This window comes from Myotis daubentonii, chromosome 12, assembly GCF_963259705.1.
Source record: "Myotis daubentonii chromosome 12, mMyoDau2.1, whole genome shotgun sequence".
Taxonomy (NCBI): domain Eukaryota; kingdom Metazoa; phylum Chordata; class Mammalia; order Chiroptera; family Vespertilionidae; genus Myotis; species Myotis daubentonii.
This window is the reverse complement of record NC_081851.1, coordinates 70,100,431-70,128,208: the sequence shown is the minus strand read 5'-3', so window position 1 is coordinate 70,128,208 and position 27,778 is coordinate 70,100,431. Positions and strand designations below refer to the sequence as shown.

At 38.3% G+C, this 27,778-nt stretch overlaps 1 protein-coding gene across 4 annotated transcripts in view; it reads left to right on the top strand.

Annotated features, from left to right (window-relative positions):
• The window catches only part of NCOA1 (nuclear receptor coactivator 1), a 169,201-nt gene that overhangs the window by 31,405 nt on the left and 110,018 nt on the right, over positions 1–27,778 (top strand). For all 4 annotated transcript variants that reach the window (XM_059660396.1, XM_059660395.1, XM_059660399.1 and 1 more), the window contains exon 2: positions 12,052–12,184. The gene's annotated coding sequence lies outside the window, so the exon portion shown is untranslated. The remainder of the gene's footprint in view (positions 1–12,051; positions 12,185–27,778) is intronic.

The following is a 27,778-nucleotide window of genomic DNA, read 5'->3' as shown; positions in this document are numbered from 1 at the left end:
ATATGGGTCTTGTCCTCAGAGAAATCTCAGACTATAATGGCAGTAGATATGTCAACAAGTATTGTAATGGTATCTGATAAGGGCACATATTAGAGGCATTTTGAAGTTACAAAGAGAGTACACCAGTTGTAGTACCCAACTCTGTGGGAGCTAGAGGTTGGGTCCTGATTTGGGGGTGGTGTTGAAATGGGAGGAAGGGGACCTGATTAAGAAGATGCTATAATGAAAATGTACACTGAGTTATGGTTTTGGCCAGGTATTAAAATAGATTGGAAGTAGGCTAAATATTGTAAAGGATAAAAAGGTTGAAGTAAAACTTTAATTAATAACAATATAATAATGTTCTCTCATAATTTATAGGCTAACACATTGTAATTGGAGGATAAATCTTGCTTTTAAAGAAAGATCTGAAAGAAGTAATATATTTAAATTGCGTTTACCTTAAAATATGTAGTACTCATACCCTTAGGAGAGGGTAAGATTGAGTTTTTAGAATTACTTTAAACTATAAACAGTGGGTGTTATAAATTAATAGTTGTAAAGTGAACACATGTTCCAGGCACTCTCTTAACGTTTTGCATATGTTAATACAGAATAATATATTTTACCTTAATTATATGTATGGTCAAGCCATGATCATCTGTAGGTAGATTATTTGCATTTGGGGTATTCATTCATTTCAAACGACATCTTCATTGACTGCCCTTCCATCTTCTCGTCAATATCCTTCTCCCATTTGTTTTTACTGTATCTGACCAGCTTTAAAAAATCATTTATTTATTATTATACTTATTATTTATCATCTTTTAAAATTTTTTATATTTCAGTTACAGTTTGCACTCAACATTATTTTGTATTAGTTTTAGGTGTACTTTATCATCTATTTTTAAAGCTGTTAAATAGATTATGTCTTTCTACTACATTTGTTGATACTTGATGGGTCATAATGAGAGAGCAAGTGTCATGTAAGCCTGAGAAAAGTATACAGACTCATTTTTCTTAGTCTTATTTCTTAATTTCCTGCTTAATATTTCATTTATCCAAGGTTTTTCTCCAATTACAATTTAATCATTTATATAAGTACAATTGGAAGTCATTTTTCCCAGTCCTACTTAATATCACAGACTCCTTCCCCTGCTCTCCAGGAATACAATTCTTAGAAGCCATAGGGTTTTTAAGTATTTGAGACTTAGAATTAGAGGAAAATTATGGGACAGAATCCATTTATGGGAGCTGATTTCAGACAAGGCAGATGATGGACTTTACACAAATTTATCTTCACCAACATTGTCTGATGATTTTTTAATTTCACTTTGTTATGTTGCCTGAAGTTCTATTTAGCATTAATTTGGATAGATAAATACCTGCTTTTTAGATACCTCTGGTTAGGTTTATAATAATTTTTATAAATTGTTCTAGTCAGATTGCCTCTCCACCTCTAGTTGTCATATTCAGTAGTTTCGATTTAAACAAAAGAAATGATCAACTTGTTTACCAGTAAGAGCTGGAAAAGGATCATTGTTTTAAATATATATTTTAAAAATTGATTTTAGAGAAAGAGGAAGGGAGAGTGAGAGAAAGAGATATATAAACATTGAGGAGAGAGAAACATTGATAGGCTGCCTATTGGGGATTGAGCTCACAACCCAGGCAGGGAATCGAACTAGCGACCTCTTGGTGCATGGGACAGCACTCAGCCAACTGAGCCACACTGGCCAGGCAGGATCATTGTGTTAATAATTAAATTCGCCCTAACCAGTTTGGCTCAGTGGATAGAGCATCGGCCTGCGGACTGAAGGGGTCCAGGTTCAATTCCGGTCAAGGGCATGTACCTTGGTTGCGGGGACATCCCCAGTAGGAGGTGTGCTGGAGGAAGCTGATCGATGTTTCTCTCTCACCGGTGTTTCTAACTCTCTAACCCTTCCTCTCTGCAAAAAAAATCAATAAAAATATATATACTTAAAAAATAATTAAATTCGCTTGGTATTTATGTTGTGACATTTTAGTGAGTGAATCTTTATTGTGACTAACACTATAGAATTTTTAGCTAATCAGGGATATTTGTTTGGGGAAAGCAGAAAAACCTGTTTCTTACACTTTACTTTTGCAATAATATGGCCCTGGGTATATGTTTCATATTTTTGGCTTTTGTCCAGCTTGACTCAGGTGGCTTATTCTTTACTCCTATTGAGGCCCATTGTTCTTAATCTAGCTTTTGTTTTCACATAGCTACTTCCCACTAGTTTATAGTCTATATGCAAATTAACTGTAATAACATGCATTATTTTAGTCATTCTATCTCAAGCAAAGTTAGTTTGCATTTTCCTTTCACTTCGTTCAGTACTTCCTTTAAAATGGTCAAGTCCAGAGTTCACACATATTTAGACTTGGATATATAGGACTTTGCAAATCTCCTCAGTGCTGGTAGGTAAAGGAGAGACTGAAATACCTCTTGGAGGTGGAAAAGTAAGAAAAAGAGAATGCATTTGTAAATATTTTAAATAAAAAAATATATTTTAAAAGGGGTTGAATGATTGCTATGTAGCCAAATTCTTGTGGGGATTTTTTTATATATCAGGTTTCTTGATAGCCTCATCTCAGCAGTGTTAAAGCCTCATAATAATAATAAAAAAAATTATCCTACAGCCTCCTGAATGTTATGGTGCCAGACTATCTAGAGTGGCCGTGATGGATTACTCAGTTGAAAACTATCTTTGCTAATTTTTTGTTTCTAGGCTAGGGAGATGGGAACAACCCTTTTACCAAAAACCAACCAACCAAACAAAAAGCTGACAAAAACCCATTTCCCTTCCTTGAAAGCCCACAAATATCAGCATTGGAAGGTAGTCATGGATACGAAAGATCACCCAGGTAGAATGTCTAGAGAGAGAACAGATGATTTAGGTGAAAGATCTTAGGAACATACATCTAAAATGAGAATTCTCCTAATAAGACTTTCAGAAGAAATGACTAAAATCATAGGACCAAAAATTTAGGAGAGTGTAAGCTAATAATTCTGAAAACATTATGCATATATACTAGTGTGAAATAGATGGATAGTGAATTGTGCGATCCAGGTTTCTCACTTTTGGAGAGCGAGGTTACAGATAGCCATGCACAAGGGAAATGCTAGAACCATATAGTACTGGGTTAGAGTTAGAGACATCAGTATGAACTCATGTTTAGCTTAATATAGATATGGATGCAGACACATTATAGATATGTGCCGGGGTCCAGCCCCAGCAGGTCCAGGGGTCCCCAAAGGTGTGGACGGAGTCGGCGAAGAAGGAATGACACAGGGACCTCTCCAGCCAGGTTTGGTCACCAGGTTCTAGTCAGGCTCTCCAGTCAGGTTCAGTGTCCAGGTTCCAGTCAGGTTCTCCTGCCAATCTCTGTAGTCAGGTTCAGTCCAGGATCCCTTGCCATGTTCTCCCGCTAGGCTCTGTCTCTAGGCTCCGAAGCCAGTCCCTGTCCAGGATCCTCCGGCATGCTCTCGCCAGCGAAGTTCTTCTGTCTCTAGAGAACGTTCTGTGTAGGTTCTGTGCCTAGGCTCTGTCTCTCTTGGTCCTGTCTTCCAAGCCCTGTGTCCTTAGTTCTGTGTTCTGAGTTCTGTGTGTTTCTGTCTTGCTACAACTGTATTTATACCAGTTGATTCAATCCTATCAATCTCTATTACAAAGGTTAGGGCGTTTCTTATCTCCATTCCAGGGAGAAAAGATTATGTAGTTTAAGCATGATTGTTCGTAGTTAAAGGGATTAATTACCCGCCTGGCACTTAGTTGAGGGGTTTTATTCCCTCCCTAACTTCAGGGGAAAATCCCTACCTGGGGATTCAACCTTTCTCGGAGAGGTGACTTTGGTTAAAACACAGCGCCAAGAAGGTGAGCAAACATATTAAGAACCGTATGCCATATATGCCAGGTCCCTTGAAACAGCAAGAATGGACCGGCTCCCGGCAGATATGTATGTATATGGATACAGCCACTTTATATATATGGTCTAGTATACAGACATATTTTCTAGCTCTGTCAACTGAAAGGACCTAGATATAATGACACCCCAGTAGCATTGAGCACACCAAGTACCCAAATTTTGATTTCTAATACTGTTATCCAACAAAAAGGACTAAAGCTCCTTGGAAAATGTCTGATTCCAGCACTGGGGCAGGGAAGATACAAATGAGCAGGGACCATTTTGTATTGCTGGAAAGTAAGAAAATGCTTAAAATCCAAACGAATAGGGTCTTGGCAAAAAGATAGAGTGCCATTCTGAAAGTGTACCCAATGACCACAGCTTGAACAATCTGAGCAAAAATAAGTAATATAATATTGGGTTATAACCCAAGATATATGGTAAATATCCCTAAATCCATACTGATTAAAATATGTGATTGAATAGATAAGTGCCCCCACTTATTTATCTCGTACAGAGGAATTCCAGGTAATATATGCAGACACTTTCCTCCTTCAAGGAGGTGGAATTTAATTCCCCTTGACTGTGGGCTGTACTTGGTGACTAAAAGGGAAGGATTATTTGTATAGATGGTGTTTAAGTTTACATAAGTCAGGGGCCAAGGTATTTTCAAGGGATAGAGCACTGAAGAATATTGGTGATCTCAGTTGGAGCAGTTCTAAGAGAAAGGTAGATTTGGGGCTATAAATATATATGATTCTAACTTTAACCAACCTTATAAAGTATTAAATTTTTGTGTTCTTATTAGAATAATTAATCACACATTGACAGCCACTTAATGTCTATAAAAAGCTCACTTAAAATATTAGGTATAAGAAGATAGTTTAATGAATATCTTATATATTCAGTTAGTTTCTTGTATTAAGTCTCAGCGAACAAAATATCAAGATCATGCCACTCAGTCACCCTGACATGAAAATGCCTGTACCTGTACTGAGTTCTGATTTAATGACATGCCATCTGCCTGTATAGAATCTATTTGTAAGGAACATCATTTGAATGATGTGTATTTTCTAAAATCGTACTTGAAACTATAGTCTAGTAGTTTCATTGTTCTTTGTATAAGTGCATGAAGTTCAGATAAAAAAATTACATGTTTTCCTCTTATCAAAAAATGAAAACTTTTAACTCTGAAAACAGACTCCAGTTTGATACTCCGTGTTTATAATATGTTGATATCATGAACTTGATATTGTCTGTGTCAGTTACCTATTGTCATATAATAAATCGCCTCAAACTTAATGGTGTAAAACCACTTTGAGCCCTGGCTGGGCAGCTCAGTTGGTTAGAGTGTCGTCCCAATAAACATGGTCAGGGCACATCTATACTAATAATCTATACTAATAAAAGGGTAATATGCTAATTAGACCGGGAGACCTACCTGGAGACCTTCTGGATGTCCTTCCAGACAAAGTCATGGTGGCGGGGCTGAGGCAGAGGCGGTTAGGGGCGATCAGGCCAGGAGGGGAGGGCAGTTGGGGGTGATCAGGCTGGTGGGGGTGGGGGCAGTTGGGGGCAAGCAGGCTGGCAGGCAGGGGCAGTTGGGGGCAAGCAGGCCAGCAGAGAGAGTGGTTAGAGGCAATCAGGTAGACAGGCAGGTAAGCAGTTAGGGTCCAGTGGTCCCAGATTGTGAGGGGGATGCCCAACTGCCAGTTTAGGTCTGATCCCTGGGATTGACATCCTCCGAGGGGGTCCCGGATTGGAGAGGGTGCAGACCGGGCTGAGGGACACCCTCCCCACCCCCCGCATGAATTTTGTGCACCAGGCCACTAGTACTAGTATAAGAATGCATAAATGGGTGGAACAACAAATCAGTGTTTCTCTCTTCCTCTCGCTCTCAAATCAATGAAATATATTTTTTAAAAACCACATTGATTTATGTTTTTATACAACTCTATGCATCAGGAATTTGGGCAGAGAGGATTCTTCTGCTCTATGTGGCACCATCTGGGACCACTCACTCTGCTGGTAACCTGAGTGGGCTGGACAGGACAGTCTAAGAAGGCTTCATGCACATGTTGTGACCAACATCCTGTTGGTCAAGGCAAGTCACAAGGCCAGCCAAGATTCAAGGAGCTGGTAAATAGTCCCCATTTCTTGGTGTGTGGAGTGACATGTATACACAGAGAGGGGAGGAATTGATGGTAGCCATCTTTGGAGAATAGTATCTGGCCATGCCAACTACCACAGTATCTTTTTTCCCCCCTCTTTCTGATTGCTGTTTATCTCAGTACTACAACCAATTCAAGTCCTTTTATAAATGAAGCAGGTTACAAATATTAAATAAAAAGTACCGTAATTTAATAGAAAAAAATTTGGAATAATGGGGGCCACGCTGACTGCCACTCTTCTTATTGTCACTCACTATAAACTTATCTTGGATTAAGGAGCATCTTGGATTATTTAGAGTTGAAAATCCCTAAAACATTTTTGCTTAGTTATTGGGGCTATCTTCTGAGAGTTTGTTGCTTTAGCTTAGTTTCCCTGATTTGGAAGGTTTATTAATACATGTTCATATTTTTCCTCCCTGTTAAACTTTGTGGAGCACAATCTAGGAAAGACTATCTTAATTTAAATCCAGATATTCTTTGACTCAGTAATTCCACTTCATGAGTGCACAGATATGTTTTACAGCATTGTCAATAGTGGCAAAATATTGGTAACAACATAAGAGTCCATTAATAAGAAACTGGTTAAATGAAACATGATGGTTTCATAAATATAAAATTATGAAATTATTAAAAGGAAGTATGAAGGATTTTTATAAAGAATGATATGAGCCCTAGCTGGTTTGGCTCAGTGGATAGAGTGTCGGCCTGTGTACCAAAAGGTCTTGGGTTCGATTCCAATCAGGGACACATGTCTGGGTTGCAGGCTCGGCCCCTAGTTTGGGGTGTGCAGAGGCAGCCAATCAATGGTTCTCTCTCATCATTCTCTCTCTCCCTCTCTGAAATCACTAAAAATATATATTTTTAAAATATATTTTTTATTGATTTTTACAGAGAGGAAGGGAGAGGGATAGAGAGCTAGAAACATCGATGAGAGAGAAACATCGATCAGCCGCCTCCTGCACACCTCCTACTGGGGGTGTGCCCGCAATCAAGGTACATGCCCTTGACCTGAATCGAACCCTGGACCTTTCAGTCTGCAGGCCAATGCTCTATCCATTGCGCCAAACCAGCTATGGCTAAAAATATATTTTTTAAAAAAGAATGATATGAAGTAAACTTTAAGATGTATTAAGTATTTTAATATGCCACCATTTTAAAAATATATATGTAAATGCTTTTATAAAAGTAGAATAAGTGTAAACACACAGCGAGGGAAGGAAGCTGGGTTCTTGGGGGAAATTTCTATTCACTATAACCCTTTTGTACAGTTTACTTTTTTACCAGGTACATATATTAACTGAAAACTAACTTTTAGCCCTGGCTAGGTAGCTCAGTTGGTTAGAGCCAGGGTTGGCAAACTGCGGCTCGCGAGCCTCATGTGGCTTTTTGGCCCCTTGAGTGTGGCTCTTCCTAAGCCTTAGGAGTACCCTAATTAAGTTAATAACAATGTACCTACCTATATAGTTTAAGTTTAAAAAATTTGGCTCTCAAAAGAAATTTCAATCGTACTGTTGATATTTGGCTCTGTTGACTAATGAGTTTGTCGACCACTGGGTTAGAGCATCGTCCTGATAAGCCAAGGTTTTGGGTTTGATCTTCGATCAGGGCACATATAAGAAACAACCAATGAATGCATAAATAAGTGGAACTACAAATCTTTCTCCATAAATAAGAAAAATTTAAAAATAAAAATTAACTTTAAAAAATGCTCTAATAGTTTTATTTCATTTGTTGGTTATCTTCTTGTGTAAGGCAGAACATTGGACCAAGCTCTATTCAGAGAGTAGTAGTCTAGCTTTAGGGAGACTAAAGGAAAGATTAAACACATGTACCATGTAACTAGGCTCCTTGATATGAGTTTTTGTTTTTTGCATTGTCCAGATATTTTGCCCATTACTTTTATTCGATTGCTTATTTTCTTACAATTGTATTAAAAAGTTCTTTATACTCCAGAAACAAGTTCTTTAATAGGCATTTGTTTTGCAATTATTTTCTTCAAGTCTGTGGCTTGTCTTTACATTTTCAGAACACTGCCTTTTCAAGAGCAGAAGTTTAAAATTTTAAATGCAAAATATACATTTTTTTCTTCATGGTTTGTGCTTTTGGTGTCATATCTAAACCTCATTGCCTAACTCAGGTTGGCAAACTATAGCCCATTCAGGCCACTGCTTGTTTTAGTATGTAAAGTTTTCATGGAATATGGCCATGACCTAATGTTTACTCATCGTCTATGCTGCTTTCATGCTACATGGACAGAGTTTTGTATTTGAAACAAGGTTATATAGCCTACAAAGTCTGAAATGTTTACTGTCTTGCTCTTTGCAGAAAAAGTTTGCCAATTCCTGGATCCCCAAAATTTGTTCTTTTGTTTTCTTCCAGAAATTTTGCATTTTAAAATATTTAGGTGTATTTGTATAAGATAGGCCATGTAGGTTGAATTTTTTTGCTTGCTTTCTTTTTTTACCACATGGATTGTTAGTTGTTCTAGTACCAAAGTTGTAACAATTACTTTTCCATTGATTGACCTTGATACTTTTGTTGAAAATCAGTTGACCATAAATATGTAACTCTGTTTCTGGACTGTATCTTCTCCATTGATTTGTATGTTTATCCTTATGCCAGAATTACAGTGTCTTGATTCTATAGCTTTATAGAAAATCTTGAGACCAGGTAGTGTAAGTTTTCCAACTTCGGTCTATTTCAAAATTGTTTTTTGAGTATTCTAGTTTCTGTGCATTTACACAAATTTTAGAATTAGCTTGTCAGTTTTTACAGAAATCCTGGTGGAAATTTAATTAGGTTTTACATTATAATTTATAAATTAACTTGGGAAGAATTGATATCTTAACGGTATTGATTGATCTTTGAAAATAGTGTCTCTCCATTTATTGAGGTCTTTGATTCCCTCTCTTCGTGTTTTGTATTTTTGAGCACACAAATCTTGCATTTATTTTGTTATATTTAGCTTAGATATTTCTTTTTAAAAAATATATTTTTATTGATTTTTAGAGAGAGAGGAAGGCAGAGGGATAGAGAGATAGAATTATCAATGAGAGAGGAACATCATCGATTGGCTGCCTCCTGCATGGCCCCCACTGGGGATCAATGCCCTGACCGGGATTGAAGTGGGGACCTCTTGGTTCCTAGGTCGATGTTCACCCACTGAGCCAAACCAGCTGGGCCTTAGGCATTTCTTTTTTGATGGCTAATATAATTGTTACTATTTTTTAAATGTCTCCCATGTAGAAATACAATTATAGTATGTTGACCTTGCATCTGCAATATCCTTAGTTCACTTGCTGCCTTTAGTGTTGGATTCTTTAGGGTGTTCTATATAGGCAAGCCTTTCACTTGTGAAAGAAGACTTCTTTCTTTTCATCTTTAGGTTTTTATTTCTTTCTCTTGCATTATTATACTTGCAGTACAGTACAATGTTGAATAGGAGTTGTGAGAGAGATGTTCTTGCCTTATTCCCAGTCTTAGAGGGAAAACATTTCGTCTTTCATGATTATGTCTGATATCAGTTATAGACTTGTAGATTCATGTGCTATGCTGAGGACGTTCCCTTCTGTTCCTACTTTTCTGAGAGTTTTGAGTCATGAATGGCTGAGTTTTTTCTAATTTTTTTTGCATTTATTAAAGTGATCACTTACATTTTAGTCTGTTGATATGGTGAATTAAATTGATGGATTATTTTTCTATTGAACTAATATCACATTCCAGGGATAATATTATTTGATTATAATACATATTGCTTTTTAAAATATTGCTGGATTTATTTTTCTAATTTTGGTTAAGATAGTTTGTGAGAATTAATATTAGGAAAACTGGTGGGCAGTTTGGAATACAATTTAAATTAGATCAGACATCATTTGGAATGAAGGATTCAAACAATTATCCCACAGAAAAGTGAAAATCAGACTATCTGCTATCAGAAATTTATAAGCAGAGTCATAATAAAATAAATGAAAAAGACAATGGTGGACAAATCCGGCCACCTAAAATAAAAACTATTAAAAGCCAATAATAGACTGAGAAAATGTTAAAAGTGAAAGAAATAATATCTTCACATTATAAACAACCTACACAAATGTTAATAAAAACAAGAAGACCCCTCTTCCATCTCCCCTCCTCCCCTCCCCATGGGTCTGCAAGAGGAAGAGTGGCAAAAATTTGGAAAGACATTGTGAGTTATGGGAGAAAGACCTGATTAATGGCATATAAAAGGGATACTGGATAGCATTTAGTGTCTAACTGAATTTGAAGACCCTAATATTACATTATAACAGGATCAGTCTGTGTGTGTGTGTGTGTGTGTGTGTGTGTGTGTTTCAAAAGGTGATTGAGCCCTAACCGGTTTGGCTCAGTGGATAGAATGTCAGCCTGCGGACTGAAAGGTCCCAGGTTCGATTCCGGTCAAGGGCATGTACTGTGGCTGCAGGCACATCCCCAGTAGGGGGTGTGCAGGAGGCGGCTGATGGATGTTTCTTTCTCATTGATGTTTCTGACTCTCTGTCCCTCTCCCTTCCTCTCTGTAAAAAAAATCAATAAAATATCTTTTTTTTTTTTTTTAAAAAAAGGTGATTGAGTTGCCCCAGGATTAGGAATTTGAGGGTGGTGACGTGGAAGAAAGAAGGTAACATACTAGGTAGACTGATAGCTTGGGTGACAACCAAGATTTTGAGACGTGATAGATAATACAGCAGCTGGGGAGATGAGAGTAGGCACAGTGCATGGAAGGTATTGAGGGTGGACCCAGATTAGAAAAAAAAAATAAAGTGGGATATTGAATGACAAAGAGAAGTAGAGGGTGGGGCAGTCAGATGGTGTGAGCTTGAGGGAAGGAATGGGGTTGGTGAGTTGGGGTGAGTTGGGTCTGGAAATGTCACCGTGGAGAAGGTGGATCTACTGTCTTAGCCTTCACTCTAGAACTTTCAAGAGCCAGATTTAGACTGGTGACTGAAAGGAGTGTTCAGTGATATGGTTGAGGGTGTAGAGGTAATTTGTTTTGCTATGTAAATGGGGCCTCCAGAGGTCTTTGAAGAAAAGATTAGCAGGAAGGGGAGTAGTGGGGGAACACATGAGTGACTGAGAAAGCATAGAGAACATTGTGGGCATGAAAATAAGAGAGAGGGTAGTTGGCCAGAATGGTTTGTGTTTTGAACAAAGTCCAAGGGTGACAAGGGTGAGAGCACGGGTAGAATTAACTAGCAAGATTCCTGAATTGACCTGTGGTACAATGATTTTTTCTGGAGCCTGATCCACTGTGTCTTTGTGATCTAAAGGGAATAATAGTAACCCTGGGTGGTAAAGCCTAAAGCAGTTGAACTTTAATGAAAGCAGGTAGGGCTTACGTTTCTTAAGCATTCTCTTATATCTACAAGTCCCCCACTGTTTGGCATTAGCTTTGAGGCAGAGTGGGAAGACACAGCACTACCATTAGTTCAGTGAAATCCAATTTGTCTTATCCCACGGACAATGACCTGGGAATGAATACCAGCCATCATATTGGGTGCTTCCTTATCATAGAGGTGATCTTCTGCTGGAAACCCTGTTTCTTCCTACTTTTCCATTTTACCTAAAACTGGGTACTGAGGCTACTGTTGCTGGGATGATGTCAGCAACTCTGATGAGTGAGCTGATAGTCACCAGCCCCTTGTCTCCTTGGAGTACCAGTGCAAAGCATATACCAATTTGCTGCATACCTTCTTCGGGGATCTGACTGCTTTAAAGCTAGTAACTAATTACCTCTTATCAACTTTCTTTCTTTTTTTCACCTTTAATCTTTAATTTCAATTTTTAAAATCTTTAGGAGGGAGAAGAATGGGCTTTGACATTTCTTTAACAACGAAAGCATCTGTATAAGGATCTTTGTTTGCTTGTAGGAAAACAATGATGTGTTACAATATCTAAATTTAACCTGTAATATTTTTAGTAGACTAATTGTGTCTTCTTTCTCCTACTTTAGAGCTATCCACACTAATGGAAATGTAACTGGAACCGACTGATGAGAAAATCAAGGACCATCAGGCAAGATTGTGCAGTAGAAATTTTTGCTTCCAAATGAAGACACCAACATTTAGAAATTTCTACTTTCTAAGGTATTCGAGGCATAATTTTATTTTAATTTGACTCCTCGGCAGTCGTTTTATAATGTTGGCTTTTATATAAATATTTCAGAAGTTTAAATTTTTATGTTGGAATGGTTAGCTATTGGAGAGTTTACCCCTCTCCCCAGCTCACTTTTCCCCAAAACCGAGAAAAGATCCAGATTTTAAAAGGAGGTAATCTTTATAATTAGGAAAGTGTGTCCATTATATGAAATTAAGGTACATACCGTGTGCAGATTAAGACTTAGTAAACTATGTTAGAAGAACTGAAATAAATAAATGCCAGTTTAATAATTATTTTATTTATGGCATGACCCTCTGAGACGAGCAACTGAGTTCAGCACTCTGATAGAACCTGCTCACATGATACAAGAGATCTTAGTGATTGTCCCTTAGTTTGGTTTGGAAACCTTCCTCTCCTATTCTTCTCATTTGTTGTTAAGGATTCTCTATTCACCAAGAAGTGTCACTTTTACTCCCTATAGACTGTGCCTGTAGGGCTTTTGGGATTTGATGGGTTAGTTTCACTTGCACCAGAAAACCGAGATATGTAAAGAATCGTGATACTTCCAAATTATGGGGTGGGTCCCTGCCGGGGTCCAGGCCCAGCAGGTCCAGGGGTCCCCAAAGGTGTGGACGGAGTCGGCGAAGAAGGAATGACACGGAGACAGCGTTCAGTTGATCAGCAACCTAGCCAGGATCTCTAGCCCGGATCTCCAGAGAGGTTCTGCTTCGGATCTCCAGCGAGGTTCTGTAGCCATGTTCCCTCGCTAGGTTCTCCAGCCAGGTTCTGTCCAGGCTCTCCAGTCAGGTTCAGTGTCCAGGTTCCAGTCAGGTTCTCCTGCCAATCTCTGTAGTCAGGTTCAGTCCAGGATCCCTTGCCATGTTCTCCCGCTAGGCTCTGTCTCTAGGCTCCGAGGCCAGTCCCTGTCCAGGATCCTCCGGCATGCTCTCTCCAGCGAAGTTCTTCTGTCTCTAGGCTCCGTGTAGGTTCTGTCTTCTTGATTCTGTTCTAAGTTCTGAGTGTTTCTGTCTTGTTACAACTGTATTTATACCAGTTGATTCAATCCTATCAATCTCTATTACAAAGGTTAGGGCGTTTCTTATCTCCATTCCAGGGAGAAAAGATTATGTAGTTTAAGCATGATTGTTCGTAGTTAAAGGGATTAATTACCCGCCTGGCACTTAGTTGAGGGGTTTTATTCCCTCCCTAACTTCAGGGGAAAATCCCTACCTGGGGAAAACAACCTTTCTCAGAGACCTTGGTTAAAACACATAGTGCCAAGAAGGTGAACAAACATATTAAGAACAGTATGCCATATATGCCAGGTCCCTTGAAACAGCAAGCATGGACCGGCTCCCGGCAGGTCCCCACTCTGAAGGCTGCATAAGATAACTGAAAACAATCAAAGGAAACATCATGTTAGTGGAAAACAAACACAGTGCTTCCTATTTTTCTAAAATACATATAAATTCCAAACAGGGTAGTTAGGTGTTCATGTAAAAAACAAATATTTTTTTAAATTATCTTTTTCCAAATATGCAGAAGGTATGGAAAGATAATTATTTTAGGGGATAGGTCCAAGTTGGTTGGTTCTTTGCATACATTATAGAGGTTTATAAATTAATCATGCTGGAATATAGAAAAGATAAAAATCTGACAAAATTTATCACTTATTACTTGGATTTATTTATTTCATTTTGTTCTGTTTTGGAAGAACATATAAAGTAGTAAATTCTAAAGTAATAAAAATTCATGATATTGAAAAATTCTAAGACTGCTGCAGTTTAAAAAAATGGATTACCTTTTAGAAAGGGATGGTATAATTTGAGTAATTTTTGCCAAAGAAAGGTTACCTCAAATCAAATAGCAGATAAAAAAGAGTTAGCTTACTTTGATGAGAGGTTTTAGAACTCTTGCAGCTAGTAGATGTATCTATACTTTTCTAAAATTTCTGGATGTCATTTCGATTCAAATGGTAATGATGATTACATATATAATTTGTCTTATTATCAGAATCATTTCTCTTAATTTTTGAAATGTCTTTCCTTCTTACTTTCATTTAACAACATTAGTAGAATGTCTAAGCTTTGCAAAGAATGATTTTAGATATGTGGAAGAATATAAATTATTCTATAACTTTATTATGAATGAAATTGAAAACATCTTTCATTCAGAATACTTACTCTGGGGTTAGGGAGGCTAAATACACTAATCTGAAGACCATTTAAAAGCAATTATAAAATGAACACATAAAATCATAATTTAGAACCCCTTTCTGAGTAATATAGTTAAGTTCTGTATTCAGATCTCAACAAAAGTTAAGATTAGGGAGTAGGAAGTTTGATCAGGTGAATTTACTGACTAATTGGTCTACTTAATGATTCTACTAGAGGCCTGGTGCATGAAATTCATGCACTCGGGGGAGTCCCTCAGCCCAGCCTGCGCCCCATCGCAGTCTGGGAGCCCTCAGGAGATGTCCGACTGCTGGCTTAGGCCTGCTCCTTAGTGCTGCTGCAGATACGGGAGAGGCTCCCGCCACTGCTGCTGCGCTCACTAGCTGTGAGCCTGGCTTCTGGCTGAGCAGCGCTCCCCCTGTGGGAGTGCACTGACCACCAGGGTCAGCTCCTGCATTGAGCGTCTGCCCCCTGGTAGTCAGTGTGCATCATAGTAACCAGTTGTTCTGCCATTTGGTCGATTTGCATATTAGCCTTTTATTATATAGGATTTGTAAAACTGCCACATAGCCAAATTAGGTTGCTCAAATCTTTAATTAGGGATTTCTAATTCATCAATTTCTTCTCTCTCTCTCTTCACTCATTTGCAAGCTTTCACAGAGTGATATCCCTATTAATATTTGTCATTTTTCCTTTTGAAAGTGAAGAAAAGTGAGAATTTTGCAATCATGTGCTCAGAAATTTTATATAATACATTTTGACAATATTTTCTTGTAAATTTTTTGAGAGGTCTTTAGATTTTGAGAGTGTGGGGTTTTTTTTGGAGGGGGGGGCAGGTATGAAAACAAAACATAATTTAGGGCCAGGAACATTTGTAAGTTATGTCTTGAAATATCGTTTACATTAAGTTAAAGTGGTACCTTTTAGAAATATTTTATTTGGATTCAAGAAAATCTTTGAAAACAAATTTCAACAAGGTGTACTAAGGAAATAGGTATTCTCTTGCCATAGTTTTCTCTGTGGTATGATGGAAAGAGCACACATTTCGGTTTTTCTATTTTCGTGCTACCCTGGGGAATTGAATTATTACTATTTCTGCTTTAGTTTCCTTTTCTATGATAGTAATTATTTTTTAGACTTGTGATAAAAAAAATGTAATAAGTATAATTACATAAAATAATGCTTTTCAGTGTGAAATTAAAGAATGTTGCTGAAGACAGAAGACCACACTACTGAAGTGTCAGCCACAGTTATTTTTCTCATAGCAACAAACAGGTCAACTCACACTACTGCTCAGAAGCTTGTAAAACCAGTTTCAAAGTTAATGACAAATATTATGCTTGGAGAGAAAGTAAAATGAGCTTTTGGCCAAAATTCCCTTATCAAAGGCATATCATCTGGAAAAGCAATTATTGTCATGTGTGCAGGCTAGCAGAATTTTTGTTTTTCAGTGTGATGAAACACTGATGTGCAGAGGACATACTAGGACTTCATATAGATGTGTAACTGTTACCACTGAGAAATACACACTACTGCAGAAGAGTATTTTGTCATTGCTTTGTTTTGTTGTTGGTAGTGGTTGATTGTTTTTTTTAAGCCATTGTTGCCTGGAAAAGTTGCACTATTTCCTCTGATCCAAGCCCAGTCACTTAAACTGCAGGAAAGAAATTGCACCAGGATATCAATTCTATGAGTAAAAGAAATTGTACCAGGATATCAATTCATATCCCTCTTTTATCAGAGAGAAGAGCTGGCAATTCTGATGTGGTGTGATTTCTCATTGTGATTTAATGTTGAAGAAAAAAGTAAAAATTGTGGAAGCAAGCAATTTTTGGCCATTAAAGCCATGTTTTGTGAAGGAATGGTCAGCAGGTACATATAGGATCCTGCTTTTCCACAGTGACGTTTGCTAGCCGTGTAGTATGACAGGGCTTACATGTTTGTTAATTAGTTTTCTAGCAAAATAAATATTTATTATTGATAATTCCATGTTTCTGATCTCAGAGGGGCATGACTTAGCAAGTACATTTAGTATTTCAAATAGTCAGAACTTAATTCATATTCACAGTATCATGAGTTTTAATGTTAAGGATGAGGAATGAAGATTCTATTAAAAGTCTGAATTATGGTACAAAATGATTCAGTTTCTAAGAGTTTGATAATTTCCCAATACTTGATGAGCTTATTAATTTATCAAAGAAAAACTGCATTTTTATTGTACATCTTTAAAAAACATATCCAAATTTTGAAATGGAACACTAAGAAATACTTTCCAGAGCAAAAATGCCAGCTGAGAATAGATTAGGAATCTTTTTGAGCCAGTCTCTCAAAATTGAAGCATTCAACATTGAATTTTAAGTGGGATATGTTTTTTGAGGGGCAGTCAATGAAATGCTAAAAGTAGACTTCTGTGAGAAATACTGCTACAATTCTGGGTCCATGTTTTGTTATAAAACCCAGAATGTATAACACAGCTGATTTATAATTAAGAGTTAGGAATTTTTAATTTAGTAGATATAAAGATAAGAAAGAAACTAGTTGTATGGGAATGTGACTTATGACTAAAGCTTATTCTATTTCTGGGGCCTTGAACACCTTGTAAGGAAGTTATCAAACTGTAATAAGGCATGGCAAAATAACTAAGGTGCTTAACTGCATGGACTGTGGCTGGCCAAAGATGAGCATCAGCAAGTTTAATAACTACAGTATAATCAGTCATATCACATATGTTTAAATCTGTAAGTTCATAATGACACTTTAAAACAACTCATTAGTTTTCTTTGGAGGAACTAGTTTCTTCTAAGGAACTAACTATACTTGAAGGGAAGGAAGTTTCTTTTTTTCAGAAGTATTCTAGTTAACAAATGAAGAAGGAGTGATACATAGAACATCACCATTTTCTAAAAATACATATATATATTTTTTTATTTCAGAGAGGAAGAGAGAGGGAGAGAGAAAGATAGAAACTCAATACTGAGAGAGAATCATAGATTGGCTGCCTGCTGCATGCCCCCTACTGGAGGATGGAGCTCGGGTATGTGACCTGATCGGATGCAACCATGACTTCCTGGTTCATAGGTCGATGCTCAACCACTGAACCACGCCAGCTGAGCAAAACATCACTGTTTTGTAATGAATTCCTGGACCCAAGCAAAGATCATCAGTGGTTGCTAACATCGCAGAAAGACAACCAGGCATTAGGTTTTTCTTAATGAAAATTCACAACATCATTTAGGAGGTATTCTTGCCAAAAAATTGAACTGAATCAGATCAAGCCTCTAGTTCTAACTTCTTGTTTACAGGAAACATAGAAGACAGGGAAACAAATGAAATGATAACCATTGGGGATGCAGTCAGCAAAATCTAGGCTTTGGGGAAGTTCTTGGGACACACAACTTGGCTTTTACAACAAATTAATTACAGGAAGAAAAAAAGAGAAATGAAGGAGGAAATTTGAGATTAATAGTAATGTTTGGACTATATTTGGGTCCAGATTTTAATAAATAAATATTTATGAAATAATGAGGAAAATTTTAACACTTGACTGGATACTTGATATTAAGAAATTGTTATAGCAGTTTGTGGTTATATGAAAAAAGTGTCATCTTTTAGAAATATATACTGAAAGGTTGATGGATGCAAGCATATGTCTGGGATCTGCTTCATTATTTTATAGAATAGAGGGAAGGCAGTGGATGGAATGAAACAAGATTGACCATAAGCTAGGCAGTTGTGGTGTTGGAGGTGATGGTAATGCTGTAATTCTTGTTTTTATTCTCTAAGCTGTTTTGAAAGTTTCCATAAGAAAGAGGTCTAGAAATTTACATTTTCTCTTTGTTGGCTTATAAGAACACAATTGAATTATGTTTATTTAGCAATCCTGCTGAAATATTTCTAATAATTTCCTTATAATCTATTGGGTTTTCTATGTAGAAAATCATATTGCCTACAAAGGACAGACTTACTCTATTCTATAGTGCTTACTATTTCAGGCATTCTAGCCCTGGAGTCGATGTCTTTGCTAGGTTTTGTATCTCTCCTTAAAACATTTTTTTAAAAAATCCCTCCACTCTAATCCTTACACCTTTTATTTCTTTTGTTTGTCTTAATGTACTGGCTAGAAGTTAAACTTTTAAATACCAGTTTTCATTTGTAATTTTGATTTCTGAAGTTATCTTAATACTTAGGTAATCCAGAGTCCAGTTGAGTTTACTCCTTTATAAACACAATGTAGTCACTCAGAGACTAAGAGTTAACTTAGTGTGTAGCCAGGAACCAAAGAATAAAGTGCATTGTAACAGCTTCTAGTGTGTGTTTCTTTTAAATTATATATACCTCCTGATCTGCAGGCAGTCTATTTATGACTCATTTTACTTTCAATTACTTGTTGATTTTATTGGTCCTATTTGCTGAATTTGTGACTCTTATATAAAATTACTCGTCCTTTCCCCAACCCCCACACCTGTTATGTAACTACTTCCCCCTGACTTTACATAGGTTACATGAGATAATATTAGACAGGGCATTTAGCACACTATTTACCATATAAGATGTATCTAGTAAATACATCTCTTGGTTTAAAAGACAGCTAACTCATAATTTTGTTTTTAAATTATTTTTTAATTAATTTTTAAAATGGGGAGGAAAAAATATGGCTTAGTTACTTCAAGAAGTCCTAGGCCTGGGACAGGTGAGAAAATCTGTTGATAATGTCTTACGATGGTTTAATGAGTAGTCTCTCTGTTCTCTGCAATGAACTTTTTTTTTTTTTTTTATAATAGTCTCTGAGTTTGAGAAAGATTACTGATAGAGTTGGTTAGCAAAAGAATACTTGCCTATTAAGAGATGGAGTGGAAACAATTTAGGGAAAATGTGACTTGTCCCAACTATGTATGTGTGTTTTTAAAAATTTCTCTTCGGCCAGCTAATAACTACGTTTCATGAAAGGAGGCTTATATGCTCTAATAAGGACATTTTTTGTTTGTTTCACTCTCAAGAGAAAGAGCTGGGTTACAATTACAGACCTCCTCTCCTGAGGGCTATGGAAGGTGGCCATCTGAGGATCTGGTATAGCTGGTTAGAAGTTGTGCTGGTGTTCAGTACTTCTCCACCCACCTCCCTCCAACCCAGGTTCACCCGTTATTTTGTATAGCAATAAACTGAAGCAGCCTTTTTAAAAATAAAATACATCTTTAATGGTGTTTTTGAAAATATTATTGTTAGTTGGAATCTGAACATTGTAAAAGTTCAAGAGATTTTTCATTTTCCAAATGACAGTTATAATTATTGAGTGGCATAGTTATTGAAATTGAATAACCAATTATTTGTGTTAAAGAAAGGGTTTGCTTTTACTGGCTATAGTTTATTGGTAAGAGATAAAATATATTTCTGAATAAAAACTACATGTGTATGACAGAAACTCACTCTCCTATCTTATCATGAAAGCTTTGATTAGAAAGATGAAATGCACTAGTCCCCCCTTTTTTTAAAGTATATTTTATTGATTTTTTACAGAGAAGAAGGGAGAGGGATAGAGAGTTAGAAACATCGATGAGAGAGAAACATCCATCAGCTGCCTCCTGCACACCCCCTACCAGGGATGTGCCCGCAACCAAGGTACATGCCCTTGACCGGAACCGAACCTGGGACCCTTCAGTCCGCAGGCCGACACTCTATCCACTGAGCCAAACCAGTCAGGGCTGCACTAATCCCCTCTTATTCACAGTTTGGCTTTCTGTGGTTTCAGTTACCCCTGGTCAAATGTGGCCCAAAAATATTAAATGGAAAATTCCAGACATAAACAACTCATAGTTTTAAATTGCACGCCCTTCTGAGTAGCATAATGAAATGTTGGGCCGTCCTGTTCCATTCTACCTAAGACATGAATTATCTCTTTGTCCAGCTAATTTCTTACTGTGCCTAATTTGTAACTTTATCATAGGGATGTATGTATAGGAAAATGAGTAGTACAGTGAGGTATCAAATGTAGGAAAATGCATAGTATATAGAGATTTTGGGGCACCATGAACTGCGCCCATATCAGACGTCAAGCTTAATGGATAAATGTTGTGTGTGTTCTGACTGCTCCACGAACCGGTCATTCCCTGATTTCTCTTCCTCCCCGTTCGCCTTTAAATTATGTTGTTCTACGTTGTGGCATTCAGTTAACATTTTTGAAATCACTTTGATGATTTTTTAAGACTTGCCTTGTTTTGAGGAAGCTTTGTTAGGATGATTCCAGAGCAGCCTTTTTTCCTAGAGCTAATTTAGAGTTGAAGCCCTCTGATGAGTTTATTTAATGTCTCATGTGTTACAAGGCCTTCACTCTACTTGATAGGAATACAAACTATTCCTAACCTTGTCTGAGTTTTAGGAATCCTTTGACTTATTTGTTTTCCAGTAGTTTCCTTTCTCCAACCTTAGGTATTTACCTCTCAACACATGACAGATCAGTACCTGCCAGTGGCTGGAGGGGCCGTCTCTGTAGATCGCCAGAGCCCTATCGCTGAATGCAGTTCCCTTCTCTCTGGTTTGCATTTCCACAAATTCCAGATGCCTTAGCCTCCCTGAACATGAGTCTCTGTTTCCTCAGTTTTCCGAGACTGCCAGACTCTGTTGAAGTTCCCCCTCTCTACCCTACATACTGTCAACTGCTTCAAGGGTCTGATGTGGGACATTCGTAGACCTCACCTCGTTTCCCCCCTTTTCTTAGGAATCTCACTCCTGCTTGACTGTTGTCCAGTATGTGAAAACTTGCTGGGGTCCAACCCCAGCAGGTCCAGGGGTCCCCAAAGGTGTGGACAGAGTCGGCGAAGAAGGAATGACACAGAGACAGCGTTCAGTTGATCAGCAGCCTAGCCAGGATCTCTAGCCAGGAACTCCAGCCAAGTTCTGTCTAGGTTCTCCAGCCAAGTTCTGGTGTTTATTGTCTTGTTACATCTGTATTTATACCAGTTGATTTTAATCCTGTCAGTTTCTATTGCAAAGGTTAGGGCGTTTCTTATCTCCATTCCAGGGAGTAAAGATTATGTAGCTTAAGCGTGATTGTTTGTAGTTAAAGTGATTAACTACCCGCCTGGCCTGGCACTTAGTTAAGGGGTTTTATCCCCTCCCTAACTTCAGGGGAAAATCCCTACCTGGGGAAACAACCTTTCTTGGAGAGGTGACCTTGGTTAAAACACACAGCGTTAAGGGGAGCAAACATATTAAGAACAGTGTGCCATATACGCCAGGTCCCTTGAAACATATGCTGTGCAGGTGTTTCTTTCCAGCAGTGACTGTGTCAAGCAGCAAGGATGGACTGGCTTCCGGCAAAAACTGTTGTTTCTTTTATACAGTTTTCTGGTTGTATAAGCTGGGAGGATTTATCAGATCCCTATTACTCCGTCATGGCTTTGTGGAAATACTTTTTTATCTTTTCCTCCTTCTTTTCTGTGGGTTAAGATGAGGGCCTAAGTAAAAGAAGACAAGAGACCAGTTGGCTTGTTCTCAGTGTTTCACATGTTAGGCTTACCTGTAACTGAGGCAGAGGAGTCCCTAATTGCTGTGGTCAAAACCCTTTGAGGATAATAAACAGGCAGTTTTGCCTGGTGCATCCTCCTCACTTTCCACTGTCTGGTACTTATAGTGGTAGGGTGATTGACCAAGAATTACAGCATTCTGAATCTTGGTCAAATGTCACATGATTTTAATAAGTTCTTAATATTCTCCCCTTTGTAATACTGTAAGCAATAAAAAAAAAACAAAAAAAATTCTTACCTTTAACTGAGTTAAGATCAATTTTTATTTACTTTCTCTCAACTATTTCTGTTTGCTATTATTTACCTTTAACTTCATAGGGTTTTTTGGTTATGTTAGTTGCTAGTTAGTTTTTTAAAAAATATATGTTTTTATTGATTTCAGAGAGAAGGGAAGAGGGAGAAAGATATAGAAACATTAATGATGAGAGAGAATCATTGGTTGGCTGCCTCCTGCACGACCCACAGTGGGGATCAAGCCCACAATCCAGGCACATGCCCTAACCAGCAATCGAAAGTGTAGTTAGCCGAAACCGGTTTGGCTCAGTGGATAGAGCATTGGCCTGCGGACTGAAGGGTCCCAGGTTCGATTCCGGTCAGGGGCATGTACCTGGGTTGCAGGCACATCCCCAGTAGGGAGATGTGCAGGAGGCAGCTGATCGATGTTTCTCTCTCATCGATGTTTCTAACTCTCTATCCCTCTCCCTTCCTCTCTGTAAAAAATCAATAAAATATATTTTAAAAAAGAAAGTGTAGTTAGTTATCTAACTGGTTATTATTTTTCATTAAGGTTGTATTTACTTCATTCATCATGTATTTTTCTACATCACAGTAACGTTTGAGATATTGAAAGAGTTTGATCTTTATGCATTATATCTTTAGTTTTGTTCCTGCTTCTCTGTTCTTGCTTTCTTCTACTCAGAAATGAATGAGTGAATAAATAATTGACAAATATGTCCACACATGCATACATGCAGTGCATTTTCTCAATTCTGTCACTATTAATTGTAACATATACTATTGATTAAACATATTTTCAAGAAAAAAGAAACATTACATTTGTTTTTTAAATCCTTCTTAGAAATTAACTAACAGAAGCATACATTTACCCGTATAATTTCTATACTGTCTTCTTTCAAATCATAATATACAATTAAGTCCAAACCTTTTTCACATCCTGACATGCCGATTTTTCTCACCTTTGCTTACATTTTTTGCTTTCTTTACACATTATGATTGTTTGTTTTATGGAAAATATGAAATTTAACCTGCTTTTTGCTTTTGGTTAAACTCATTTTCAGTTTTTCTGTAGATAAGCTGTATATTAAATAACTTTATTTTTGAGTCAGCTGGAAACTTTTGACAGATTGATATCCAGCACTTGGTAATAGTACTTTGTCAAATAGTAATTGGTCACACCCATGTCTCCCAGCTCTGAAAATTCTGTGGTCTGTTTTGAGGGATTGGATGCTTTCTGCTGCCTTGAATTGTCCTTGCTTATCTTACAACAGACAGTTTTTGCCTCATAATACCTTTTATTTCAGTGCTTTATCATAGTTCAGTTTTTCTGAAAACATTTTCAAGCAGCAGGCTTTCAGATTTCACTTAAAATTCAACTATGAGTACATTTACCTATGAACTTAACTCAGCTATGGTCATAGTTGGGTAAACTAATGCCTTCTATGTGAAGGTATTTCCTACAGGTTTATACCTGGGCAAGGAATAACATGTATCACAACTTATTCTCTTGCTTGACTACTAGTGGGTTTCTGGACATTAAATCTGATACTTCGCCTAGTTTCAGAAGCCTAAAAATGTTATTTTAAGAAAAACAACTATCTTTAGAATTGAGATAATATGGCTTAGGAATTTAATATATATTAAGCAAGCATAATGTCTGTCAAGTGGTAAATCTAAAATTACTATGAATATTTAAAAGATATTTACAACACTAAGATTCCAGTAAATACATTGATAAAGTCATGCCCATTAGGTTATAAGGGGATATAGCATAAACAAATGTTAAGAAAAGCGTTAAACCTTCTGGATAATTAAAACAATAGTGAATCACCTTTTTATACTTACTGAATAACTGTAATAAAATAGTCCATAGGGAATCAAGTACTTAGGCATTGCTTTGGCATTGGTACAGCTCATTTGGAGGGTGGTATGGTAGTATATCTTAAAAGCCTTAAACATATTTATGGCCATTGATTTAATAATCCTACTCTTGGACATTAACCCTAAGTAAATAATTCAAGGAATAAAAAAGCTGTATCAGCTATATTCACAATAATCCTATCTAATAAAAGAGAAATATGGTAATTAGCGTACGACCACTAACCTTCCCATTGGCTATCAGGGAAATATGCAAATTAACTGCCAGCCAAGATGGCGGCCGGCAGCCAGGCAGCTTGAAACTAACATGAGGCTTGCTTGCTTCAGTGACGGATGACTCCAATGTTCCCCACCTGCCGCTGCAGGCCTCTGAGCTGCAACTCTAAGCAACTATGTAACAAATATAGAAGCTAAACAAAACCCAAGAAACCTGCTTTAGTCTGCTGGGCTTCGGCCAGCAGGATTGCAACATTGTAAGCAAAGGCCAGAAACCTACTTTCAGCAGCGGAGGCCTAAGAGCTGGAGCCAAGCCTCAAAGCTAAAGCTGGCCCAGAATAAAAAAAAAAGAAAGAAAAAAAGGAGCGGTTGGAAGCTTCAGTCACCCCCAGCCTGAAAACAGCCCTCAGCCCCTCACCCAGACTGGCCAGACACCCCAGTGGGGACCCCTACCATGAAGGATGTGTGACCAGCTGCAAACAGCCATCATCCCCTCACCCAGACTGGCCAGGCACCCCAGTGGGGTCCCCCACCCTGAAGGATGTGTGACCAGCTGCAAACAGCCATCATCCCCTCACCCAGGCTGGCCAGGCACCCCAGTGGGGACCCCCACCCTGATCCAGGACACCCTTCAGGGCAAACCAGCCGGCACCCACCCATGCACCAGGCCTCTATCCTATATAGTAAAAGGGTAATATGCCTCCCAGCACCGGGATCAGCATGACAGTGGGCAGCGCCCAAACCCCCTGATCGCCCTGTGGCTCTGTGTGTGACAGGGGGTGGGGCCACAACCTCCCTATCGGCCCTGCTCTGTTCCTGACAGGGGAAAGCGCCCCAACCCCCTGATCAGTCCTGTTCTGTGCCTGATGGGGGGAGCTCCCCAACCCCCTGATCGCCCTGCGGCTCTGTGTGTGACAGGGTGCGGCGCCCCAACCCCCTGATTGGCCCTGCTCTGTGTGTGACAGGGTGCGGCGCCCCCCCCCCCCCCACGGGCCCTGCTCTGTGTGTGACGGGGTAGAGCCATAACCTCCCCATCAGCCCTGCCCTGAGTGTGAGAGTGGCAGCGCCCCAACCCCCTGATCGGCCCTGCTCTGTGGGTGATAGAGGGTGGCGCCCCAACACCCTGATGGGCCCTGCTCTGTGCATGACAGGGGGCAGCGCCCCAACCCCCTGATTGGCCGTGCTCTGTGCGTGACAGGGGGTGACGCCGCAACCTCCCCATCGACCCTGCCTTGAGTGTGATGGGACGGTGCCCCAACCCCCCAATCGGCCCTACCCTGAGTGTGACCGAGGGTGGCATCGCAACCTCCCGATCCGCCCTGCTCTGTGCATGACAGCGGGCGGTGCCCCAACTCCCCAATCAGCCCTGCTCTGAGCCCGACCAGGGGCTGCACCTAGGGATTGGGCCTGCCCTCTACCACCCGGGAGCAGGCCTAAGCCAGGAGGTTGTTATCTCCCGAGGGGTCCCAGACTGCGAGAGGGCACAGACCGGGCTGAGGGACCCCCCCTCCCACCCGAGTGCACAAATTTTTGTGTACCGGGCCTCTAGTATTACTTATAATAGTAAAAACTGAAGACAGCCTAATTGGCTAACAATGGGAAATTTGATGTTTTATGATAAATAAATACACAAATAGTTCATATTCAATACATATAAGCACTGTGACAACAGGGATGGTAGCGTTTTTGTTCTTTACTGTAGCACCAGTGCATAAAATAGTTTGACTTATAGTAGTTACTCAACAATTATAATTATTTTTGAAATGAACAAATCAATGGAATAATATTAAGTTAAATTGAAATATACACATATAGAACCTGTTCTTAAGTACTTTAATGAATAAGGAAGATGTGGAACAAGTTGGTTGATGAAGAGTTTTTTGGAGAAATTTGAACTTGAGTTTGAAAGTTCAGTAAAATATGGATTCTCTTGGGACCTAGGAGTTGGGAAAGGCATTCCAGGAAGAAGGTCAGTATAAGGAAAGGCCTGACAGTAAGTAGAATTGACTGGAAGGCAAGGTAGGAGCTGAGGGATATGTAAAGGCAGTGCCCTGAGCAGACTTGTAAATCAAGCTGATTAGGTGGGACTTTGTTCTGTAGTATGGGAAGTCATTAATGGTTTTCTATGAAAGTTGATGTTGAAAGAGTTATTTAGTTCAAGGAATTTAATTTGACATTGGTATATAGGGCAGGTTCAGTCAGGGAGATCAGTTTAAACTATATTGGAAATACTAGAGTGGAACTTCGTGTAGAAGTCCAAATATAGTCATTGTAAAGCTATTTTGTTTTTCATCTTGAACTATGGATAGGAATCTGATAATTTGTTCCTTTGCACTAATACTATTTTTATTAATTTTAAGAGTTAAACTTGGTTATGTAAAGAGACAGTGCTATTAGAAGAGTAAACAAAAATATAATACAGGAAAAATTTTACTGAAATTTTGTTTAAAATCATTCACAAAATTGTTTAGGGTCAAAATAGAACACAGGTAAGTAATTCTTTCAGCTTCATGTATGTTTTTGTAAGTCTTCATTAAAGACAGAGGAAAGCTATGTCAACTATTATTGTTTGTTCTGTCAAAATATTGCTAGAATATCTTTTTAAAATTATGATCTTCTAGTGAAGGATCATACCATTAAACTTTTTGAATTGAGAACCTAGTTTTCTCTCTAGGGCTTTATGAAAAAGTTTTTTGTTTGTTTTCCCCTAGCACTTAATATGTTAGTGGCAGTTGGGTAGTGAAAGTTGACATTTATGAAACAGGCCATTGTGGTGAATTAGGTTTATGAAATTTATTTGGAATAAACTAAGAAGAGGTTTTTAAAAAACCAATTTGTTGCCAGTAGTTGTGCAAAAACTAATTCTGTATTGTTTATAAAATGGAGAAACATCATAAATTAAATTATCTCTAGATAAACATGTGCAGATTCCTTTTTAAGAAATAGCAAGCATTTTACCAAGCAGTTGACCAGTATTTTTGAGCATTAATGTTTAACATTCAGAATTCAAAATGTAAACGAAAGCTTTAGATGACAAAAAGATGAATTTTTAATTGAATTCACATGACAATTCAATTGAATTGTTTGAATAGTGGTTCAGAAAAGTATACCTAAGTGAATTATTTTATGCTAGAGGCCCAGTCCACAAAATTCTTGCACGGGTAGGGTCCCTAGCGGCTGCCTGCTGCCTGCCAGGGCTTTCCTTTGTTCCGCGCCGCCCCCTGGTGGTCAGCATACGTCATAGTGAGCAGTCGAACTCCCGGTCAGTCGAACTCCCAAGGGGACACTTTGCATATTAGGCTTTTATATATATAGATTTTCAGGTTTAGAGGTTGAGTTGGAAAGGGCTGTGCCAAGTAGATGATATTTTACCTGAATCTTGAGTATGTATTATTTGTTCTGCATGCCAGATGCTGGGTTTGTAACATATGCATAGGACATTGTCCTTTCTTTAATGGACTAACAAGTGTTTATAAACTGTGTGACAAATATTTAAATAAGGGAACAAAGATTAGTATGGAGAAGGGACAGGAGGAGAGGAAGTGTTAGAGCTTTG